General features: G+C 48.7%; 1 pseudogene across 1 annotated transcript; it reads left to right on the top strand.

Moving 5' to 3' along the window:
• Positions 1-7867: 7867 nt before the first annotated feature.
• LOC111543154 lies at positions 7868-8245 on the top strand (annotated as a pseudogene). Its single transcript, XR_002731768.2, has one exon. The product of XR_002731768.2 is annotated as a 60S ribosomal protein L34 pseudogene (transcript).
• The last annotated feature ends 359 nt before the right edge of the window (positions 8246-8604 follow it).

Raw genomic sequence — 8604 nt, 5'->3', positions numbered from 1 at the left:
GAACTGTGAGTCAATTAAATTTCTTTCCTTTATCAATTACCCAGTCTCGGGCAGTTCTTTATAGCAGTGTGAAAACAGATTAATATACTCCCTGAGTCCAGCACAGTGCCTGGCCCACAACTGGGGCTCTTACTGAATAATTTACTGAGTGAATGAACCAGTGAATGAATTAAGTGTTTTTGTCAATGAAGAGAATGTGGGTGAGGAAACTTTTCTTCCTACAGAGAAAGAAATAAGCAAAGAAGAGCCACATGAACAAAGAACAACTTAACTTAGCTTTGTTTTGTTTTAAACAAGGAATATAAAGCATTTTATTGATCTGCCTTTTAAATTAAGAACAGGAGACGGAAAGCCATTCAATAAATAAAACATAATAAAAACACTTCTGTTCCAGAGTACTGCTAATTAAGGGAGACAGAGAGAACAAAGCGGGAGAGGGGGAGAGGAAATGAGAGACAAAGAAGACAGGGACAGAGTCAGAGATAGTGAGACAGAGACAGAGGGACTGAGCAAGACTGCTGGGGGCAGTGGGTCATAGAGATGCTGTAAGAAACTTGAAGGGGAGCAAGAGCATTAGGACAAATGCCTAATGCATGCAGGACTTAAAACCTAGATGACAGGGCTGGGCACGGTGGTTCATGCCTGTAATCCTAGCACTTTGGGAGGCTGAGGTGGGCAGATCGCCTGAGGTCAGGAGTTCGAGACCAGCCTGGGCAACATGATGAAACGCTGTCTCTACTAAAGATACAAAAATTAGCTAGGCGTGGTGGCGGGTGCCTGTAATCCCAGCTACTCGGGAGGCTGGGGCAGGAGAATCACTTGAACCTGGGAGGTGGAGGTTTCAGTGAGCCGAGATCGGGCCACTGCTCTCCAGCCTGAATGACAGAGTGAGACTCTGTCTCCAAACAAATAAACAAACAAACAAAAAACCCTAGATGACGGGTTGATGGGTGTAGCAAACCACCATGGCACATGTATACCTATGTAACAAACCTGTAAGTTCTGCACATATATCCCAGAACTTAAAGTATAATTTAAAAAGAAAAAGAAACTTGAAACTGGAGGGCACCGTGCAGCTGGGCACCAGAGACTGGGCAGCAGGGGAGGTGCAGAGGCAGAGGAAAGAGAATCTCTGCAGACATTTGGGAGCCAGGAGTAGAGGTCTGCTGCTAAGAAGGTGCCCACTGCAGATCTAGAAGGAAAGAAGTGGGGAAATTTTTGAGCCCTTGGAAGCAGTATTCTTAAGACTGGCCAGGACCAAAAGGGAAAGATGCTTCTTTGAGGTTAGAGATGAGCTCAAACTGGAACACAAAAGGTGAGTCACAGGGGGCCAGTCACCTACATCAGCCATTCTAGTAACTAATGTGAATTGAGTACTTCCTACCTGTCAGGTCATGTAGGCTAAGTGCTTTAGGGGCACAAGCACATTTAAACATTTTAACAACTCTGTGGGCAGATACTATCATTATCCCTAATTCACAGGTGACAAAACTGAGGCTCAGAAATATTAAGTCACTTGCCCAACACATCACGCCCAGCATCTGACCCCTTGTCATCTGACTCCATGGTCTGTGCCTTAATGCCTCCCCACTGTCACTTTGGAGGGGGAAAGGCCGCACTGGGAAAAGGAATAGCAGTTCTTGGGGGCTCATAAAACCCTGGCCTCTGAGAAACCCTAACATTTGACACTGCTAGTTTGAGGGTATTAGGGGAGTGTGGGCTGGGAATCTAGAAAGATGTGGGTGATGCCTTCTGTGAGTGCCATCATGCTGTCCTTCCAGGCCAGCCCATCTATGGGACCTGCCTGACCCGAAGTCATCGAGACCCCCAAAGCTTGCCTCTTCTGAGCTCAGGATCGCCTCTGCTCTCCCCACCCCCTTCAGGTCCTGCTCTGGGTCCTTCAAGATCTCCTTTCCTCTCCTTCTCCATCTTCTATCCAGCCCATAATTGGGTGGTCTAGTGCCAAGAGGATCAGACCCCAGGGCAGAGGTCCAGGGGCTTGGGACACTGCTGTTTCCTTGGAAAAGAAGTTGGGGAGGAGAGGACTGTCTATAGCCAGTGTCCCCAATGAACCTCATGTATTACAGCCTAAAAGAATACTTCTGAATTGGGAAGGAGAATAAAAGAGAAGTCAGTAACTTGGAAAGGATTTTGTGATTGATCATCTCATTCCCCAGCCCCAAACTAACATCAGCTAAACACACACACAACCCCTCACCAGTATCTAAGCCCGTCCTATATGAGCTCCAGCCCAGGGCCTTTGTCCAGCCTCCATCCCAGAGCTCATTCTTGGCCCAGGCCAAGCCAAGCTTCCACAATCTCCTGGGACCTCAGTGACTTTCCCAGTGGATTTTAATTACCTGACAAAAGTAATACCAATATTTATAAGGGAACAAACACAGATACCATAAATAAATACATTACTGACTCATTGAATTAATTAGTGTTTAATTACTTGAAATTACTGTCAGTTACTACCAATTACCTGAACAACAAATGCATTCTTTCTCTATTATGAATGGCAAGTTCCAGAGTGAAACCCAGAGACCTTGGGCTGTAGGAAGAGACCTCAGGCCACATTAGCTGTCACCTGGCCCCTCCCTGCTACTGCGTCCCTCTTTTGGTCACTGATTCACTCCTTGAGCATACATTTATCGAGCATTTATGATATACCAGACATTGTTCTAGGCACTGGGGATGCATTCCTGAACAAAACAGACAAAATCCCCAGCTTTGTGGAGCTTACAATCCAGTGAGTAAGGAGAAATATTATGGATATTTTAAGAAGGTATTAAGTGATATACAGAAAAACAAGCAGGAGCTGGGCATGGTGGCTCACGTCTGTAATCCCAGCTACTCCAGAGGCTGAGGTGGGAGGATCACTTGAGCCAAGAATTAGAAGCCAGCCTGCACAACATAGCAAGATGCCATCTCAAAAAAAGAGAAAATAAGAAAGAGGGATGGAGTACTTGGGGTGGTGTTTAAATAATGTGGTCACTATTCAGATGATGACCTGAATGAACATCCTCCCTTTGCCCCTCCAGACCCACTCTCTACCCTTCTTCACCCAGGTCTGTGCCCTGGGAGGCTGGCCTGCACGGACTGCATCACCCGGCTCCCTGCCCTCTGGCTTCCATGAATTCAGCCAGTGGGGAGTCCCTGAGAAGGCCAGAAGCAAAGGGTTGGATGCTTCCCTTGACCAAAGATCTCAGCCTCTATCTGGTCATCCTTTCCAGAGAGCCCTTTTTATTTTGGGGTTCTCTAACAGCTGCCTCCCACAACCTCCCCATCCTGTCTGGCCTTGTGACAGCTGCACCCACCTTTCTCCCCCTCCCCAGTCAATTGCCTGGGGGTCCTGCACTATCCCTGTGGGTTCCAAGCCCCCTGCCCACACCTGTGTAGACTCTCCTCACAGGATCTGAATCTGTGTGGCCTTCTGCTTTCTGCTGGGACCTGGCAGACAGAGATGGCTTCTTTGGTGAGGTGACTCTGGAGCAGAGGTCTGAAGCAGGGGAGGCACAAACATGTGGCTATCTGTGAGGACAGTGTCCCAGCCACAGGAACAGCAAGTACCAAAGCCAGAGGCCAGACTGCTTGGCATCTTTGTGGCTAGAGCAGAGAGTGAGGGAAGAGCCATGCAGGCAAAGCCAGGAAGCAGGCAGGGGCGCGTGGGGGACCTGGCCAGAGAGCGGGCAGGGGGCGTGGGGGCCTGGCCAGAGAGCAGGCAGGGGTCACATCGGGGGCCTGGCCAGAGAGCGGGCAGGGGGACATGGGGGCCTGGCCAGAGAGCGGGCAGGAGCACGTTGGGGGCCTGGCCAGAGAGTGGGCAGGGGCACATCAGGGGCCTGGCCAGAGAGCAGGCAGGGGTGTGTGGGGGGCCTGGTCAAGGAGCCGGGGGTGGCCTGGGAGACATTGCAAGGACTCAGGCTTTCCTCTGAGAGAAAGAAACCCCTTGTGGCATTTCAAATGGCCAAGTGACTTGGTCAACACACACTGAAAAGGGTCACTCTGGTGGCTGTGTTGAGAACGGACTATCATGGGAGAGACACCTGGGGACTGCCATCATCTGGCAGTGGATTGGACCAGGGGGTGGGACTCGTGGAGCTGGTGAGAGACATAGGTTGAGGTGGAGCCAAAGGATTCGCTAGTGCATTGGAGTGAAAGAAAGGGGCTGTGGCCCCAGAGCAGTGACTCACGCCTGTAATCTCAGCACTTTGGGAGACTGAGGTGGGCAGATCACCTGAGGTCGGGAGTTCGAGACCAGCCTGGCCAACATGGCGAAACCCCTTCTCTACAAAAATTAGCCAGGCATGTTAGTGCATGTGTGTAATCCCAGTTACAAGGGAAGCTGAGGCAGGAGAATTGCTTGAACCCGGGAGGTGGAGGTTGCAGTGAGCTGAGATCACACCACTACACTCCAGCCTGGGTGACAGAGTGAGACTCTTATCTCAAAAAAAAAAAAAAAAAGGAAAAAAGAAAAAGAAAGAAAGGAGCTGTGGACAGTACCTAGGGTTTCGTCCTGAGCCACTGGAAGGCTTTACTGAGATGGAGAAGACTATGGGAGAGGCAGGTTTCACGGAAGATCCAGAGTTCAAGTCTGAACATGTCAACCAGAGGCACAGCCTAGACTGTGGCAGTGCATCCTAGGCATCGGGAGGTCAGCCCACCACCTGGCTCCAAATGCATGCAGCTCCCAAGTCTCCCCAGCTGGGCAAAGACACTCCGACTTCTCTCCCGTCCTCTCCTGCCCCCTTCCCTGTTGGCAGTTCTCCCTTCACTCTGACTGAAATTCCGTCTTTCCCTGGACCAGCCCCTTCTGCTCCCCCATTGAATGACCAAGTGCCCAGATACAGCTGCGTTTAGGAACAGGGAAGGAGAAGAAAATAAGGGACCCAGGAGAAGATTCCTGCCTGGGTAGAGTGGGAGGCAATGGGGCTGTTTTCCACTCCTGGCAACTTAAGAAGCTTGTACCAAAAAATAAATGTGGAGTGAGAGTAACCCCAATCTCACTGGGGTCAGAGTAATCAAAATGTAATTGGGTTTGTGAATAACTAATGTTTATTCTGATGTTGTCCTAATAGGACGATGAGACCTGTAGATGTGACTCTGCCATCTCTGCTCCATGAGTAACATGGGTTTTCACAGAAACTGGGTCAGGCAGCAGGAGATGGGGAGAAGTCACCGTCCTGAGCTAGGTGACCAGGACAGCGGGAGGCTCAGGAGAGTCTCTGGGCAGAGGCAAGGAGGCCGCCATTCAGGGAACTGAGTGTCTAGGAGAGCAGTTTTGCCCTGGAATAATGATAACTATGATCATCATTGTATGTGCCACTTATTAAACACCCACTATGTACCATATACTTAACACGTATCCCTACAATAACCTGGTGAGGTGAATTTCACTATCCCCACCTTACAGATAAGACTACCGAGGCACTGGCTCCGGGCATCTCATCTAGCTGGTGGCACAGAGGAGTCCAAGATCAGGTTGTCTAGAGTCCAGCTCTTCTCACAACCCTAGTCCGCCTCCACAGAACCAGGGATGCCGGACAAGGAGGACACTGCCTTCAGGACCCTTCTGTGGAGGTCCCTTGTGGTGCAGAAGTTGGGAGTGGAGGCAGGAAACAGCTGTGAAAATTCTGATTTGTTTGTTTCTCTGAGCCAAGCCAAAGTGGATAATAAAGCCAGGCTGGCGATTACCTTCCTGTGGGTGATAATGGTGGTAGTGGTGATGCTGACTGCAGCAGGATGATGGTGATGCCACCAACGACACCATTAGTCTTATTGATGGCGGCAGTGCCCAGGGCGGTGTGGGGGTAACAGCATGAGTGGGTGTGGGGATGTTGTTATTGATCCTGCTAGGGCCAGGTTAGCTTGGAGGGGAGAGTGATGCCCATCACTACAGTGGTGGCAATGCTGCTAGAGACCTCCTAGTTAGTTGGAGTCGGGCTGGCATTGCTGTTGGGACCTTCCCTCACCCCCACCAGGAGGGCTCTTCTGCCTCCTCCCTACCCTCAGTGAAGGGGGCAGGGCTCAGAGCGTCCCGTAGAACTGGCTTTATTGCGTTCCCTGTTCTGGACAGTGTAAGCGATGGTCCTGCCTCTCGAGAGGGATAAATGTGATAAATAACCAGGGAGGACAAGCGGGAGGAGGCAGTCCAGCCACCAGAAGTCATAAGTCTCTGTCCAGCCATGTGGCAGGCTCATTACGGAAAGCTTCGGGGCCATCCCGGGCTGCAGGACATGGGGCTCAGGAGAGCCCCCCAATGCAGGGCTCCTGATGAATCTGCAGCTTAGGGCTCGTGGAATCACCAGCCTCAATCTCTCAGCCCCTCCCACACACCAGACCAGTCATGCCCTACCCACCCTGCAGCTGCGTCCCCTCTTCCACTCCCCTCCCTCCATCCTGGGAAATCCAGGGAGGCATCTGACAAAGGCTTTCCTGGTGTTCTTGGAAGTAGGATGGACAAATATGAGCTGGATAGCAGTCCAGTTAGATGCACTGGACTGCAACAGACCCACAGAGGCCTGGGTTCACATCCTAGCTCTAGCACTTACAGGACATGGGTGTTGGCAGTTGTCTTAACCTCTCCTCATGTGCAAAGGGATGACAGCACAAACTCTGCTTCATTCAGTTCAAAATGTGAGATGATATAAGTAGCTACTGATCAATAATTAACATTTGTGTGCCTTCTGTGAGCCTGGTATGGGTCAATACATAAATTATTTTTTATCTTTATATAAATTATCTCATTTAATTCACACAGATCCTGTGTGGTTAGATACCATCCTATCCTAAGGAAACTAGCGCAAAGATGCTATTTGCCTAACGACACACAGCTAACAAGTGACAGAACTTGTATTTGAACCCAGGTAATCTGACATCAGAGTCTCTATCACTAGATTGTCTACCTGGTATACCCTAGAAACATAACAATGCATATTTATTGAGCAGTTACTAGATTAACCCAGACTTCTGCGGTCCTCCCAACTGCAAGCTATATTTGACATTTGCATAAAATATTACATTTTTATAGGGTTTCTAATTTAACCTCAGAAAACCTTGTAAAATGGGTATTATTATCTTTCTTTTTTTTTTTTTTGAGGCGGAGTCTCGCTCTGTCGCCCAGGCTGGAGTGCAGTGGCCGGATCTCAGCTCACTGCAAGCTCCGCCTCCCGGGTTCTCACCATTCTCCTGCCTCAGCCTCCCGAGTAGCTGGGACTACAGGTGCCTGCCACCTCGCCCGGCTAGTTTTTTGTATTTTTTAGTAGAGACGGGGTTTCACCATGTTAGCCAGGATGGTCTCGATCTCTTGACCTCGTGATCCGCCCGTCTCGGCCTCCCAAAGTGCTGGGATTACAGGCTTGAGCCACCGTGCCCGGCCTATTATCTATTATCCAGAATCCCCTAACAGATGCTTAAAAAGGCGAAGTGATTTATCCAAGATCACACATCTAGAAGTGGTGAGGCCAGGGCCTGAGCTCAGCATTTCTGACAACTAACCTCAAAGTCTTTCATGACACCATGATGCCCTCCCCTGCCATCTCGCCCCACCAACTTATTGGGTTTGCCCTGTTACCCTCAACATGTTCCTGGATTCTTTCATCTTGCATACAGCCTCATCACTCTTCAAGAAAAACATGGCATCCTGATTATGAACAATGACAACTGGAATCACCAGCTCCTCCATGATTCAGCTTCTCACTAAAGCAGTGCTCACTCTCCAGCTGCCTCCTGCTATCAAATATACTCATTTGCAAAAATAATTGGCTGAGGTTAAGAGTAGAGTCAGTGCATATCCAGAATGTAAAAAAGAAACTCCTACAAATCAATAAGAAAAAGGCAGACAATCCAATAGAAAAATGAGCAAAACCGACGTAGGCTTTCCTACAATACAGCCTCTAACAAAACTAGGCTGTCCCGAACCCCTGGTAATAGAATTGTTTACCTTTATACCAAGAAGGTTGGGAAAGCACCAAAATCTGCATGTGGTGTGTGCCCAGGCCGACTTCGAGGGGTTCGTGCTGTAAGACCTAAAGTTCTTATGAGATTGTCCAAAACAAAGAAACATGTCAGCAGGGCCTATGGTGGTTCCATGTGTGCTAAATGTGTTCGTGACAGGATCAAGCGTGCTTTCCTTATCGAGGAGCAGAAAATCGTTGTGAAAGTGTTGAAGGCACAAGCACAGAGTCAGAAAGCTAAATAAAAAAATGAAACTTTTTTGAGTAATAAAAATGAAAAGACTTGCTGTAAAAAAAAAAAAAAAAAAAAAGATTTAAACAGACACTTCACAAAAGAGGCTATCCAAATGGCCAGTAAGCACATGGAAAGGGCCCTACATCATTAGTCATCAGGGAAATACAAATCCAGTGAGATATCACTTCCATCACTTCATGCTATAGAAGGGATAACATTTAAAAGACTAACAATACCAAATGTTGGTAAGATCCGTGTATTGCTGGTGGGAATATAAAATGGTGCAACTACTTTCCAAAACTCTGGCAAAGCTGCAAAATGGATACATCATGACCCAGAGATTCCACTCCTAGGTACAGACTCAACATAGGAGTACCTACGTGCACCACATTATAAATAACAAAATGGTCA

The sequence above is a fragment of the Piliocolobus tephrosceles genome, chromosome 5 (genome assembly GCF_002776525.5).
Source record: "Piliocolobus tephrosceles isolate RC106 chromosome 5, ASM277652v3, whole genome shotgun sequence".
In the NCBI taxonomy this organism is placed as follows: Eukaryota; Metazoa; Chordata; class Mammalia; order Primates; family Cercopithecidae; genus Piliocolobus; species Piliocolobus tephrosceles.
Note: the sequence above shows the minus strand (reverse complement) of the source record. Positions and strands in the feature narration are given on the sequence as shown.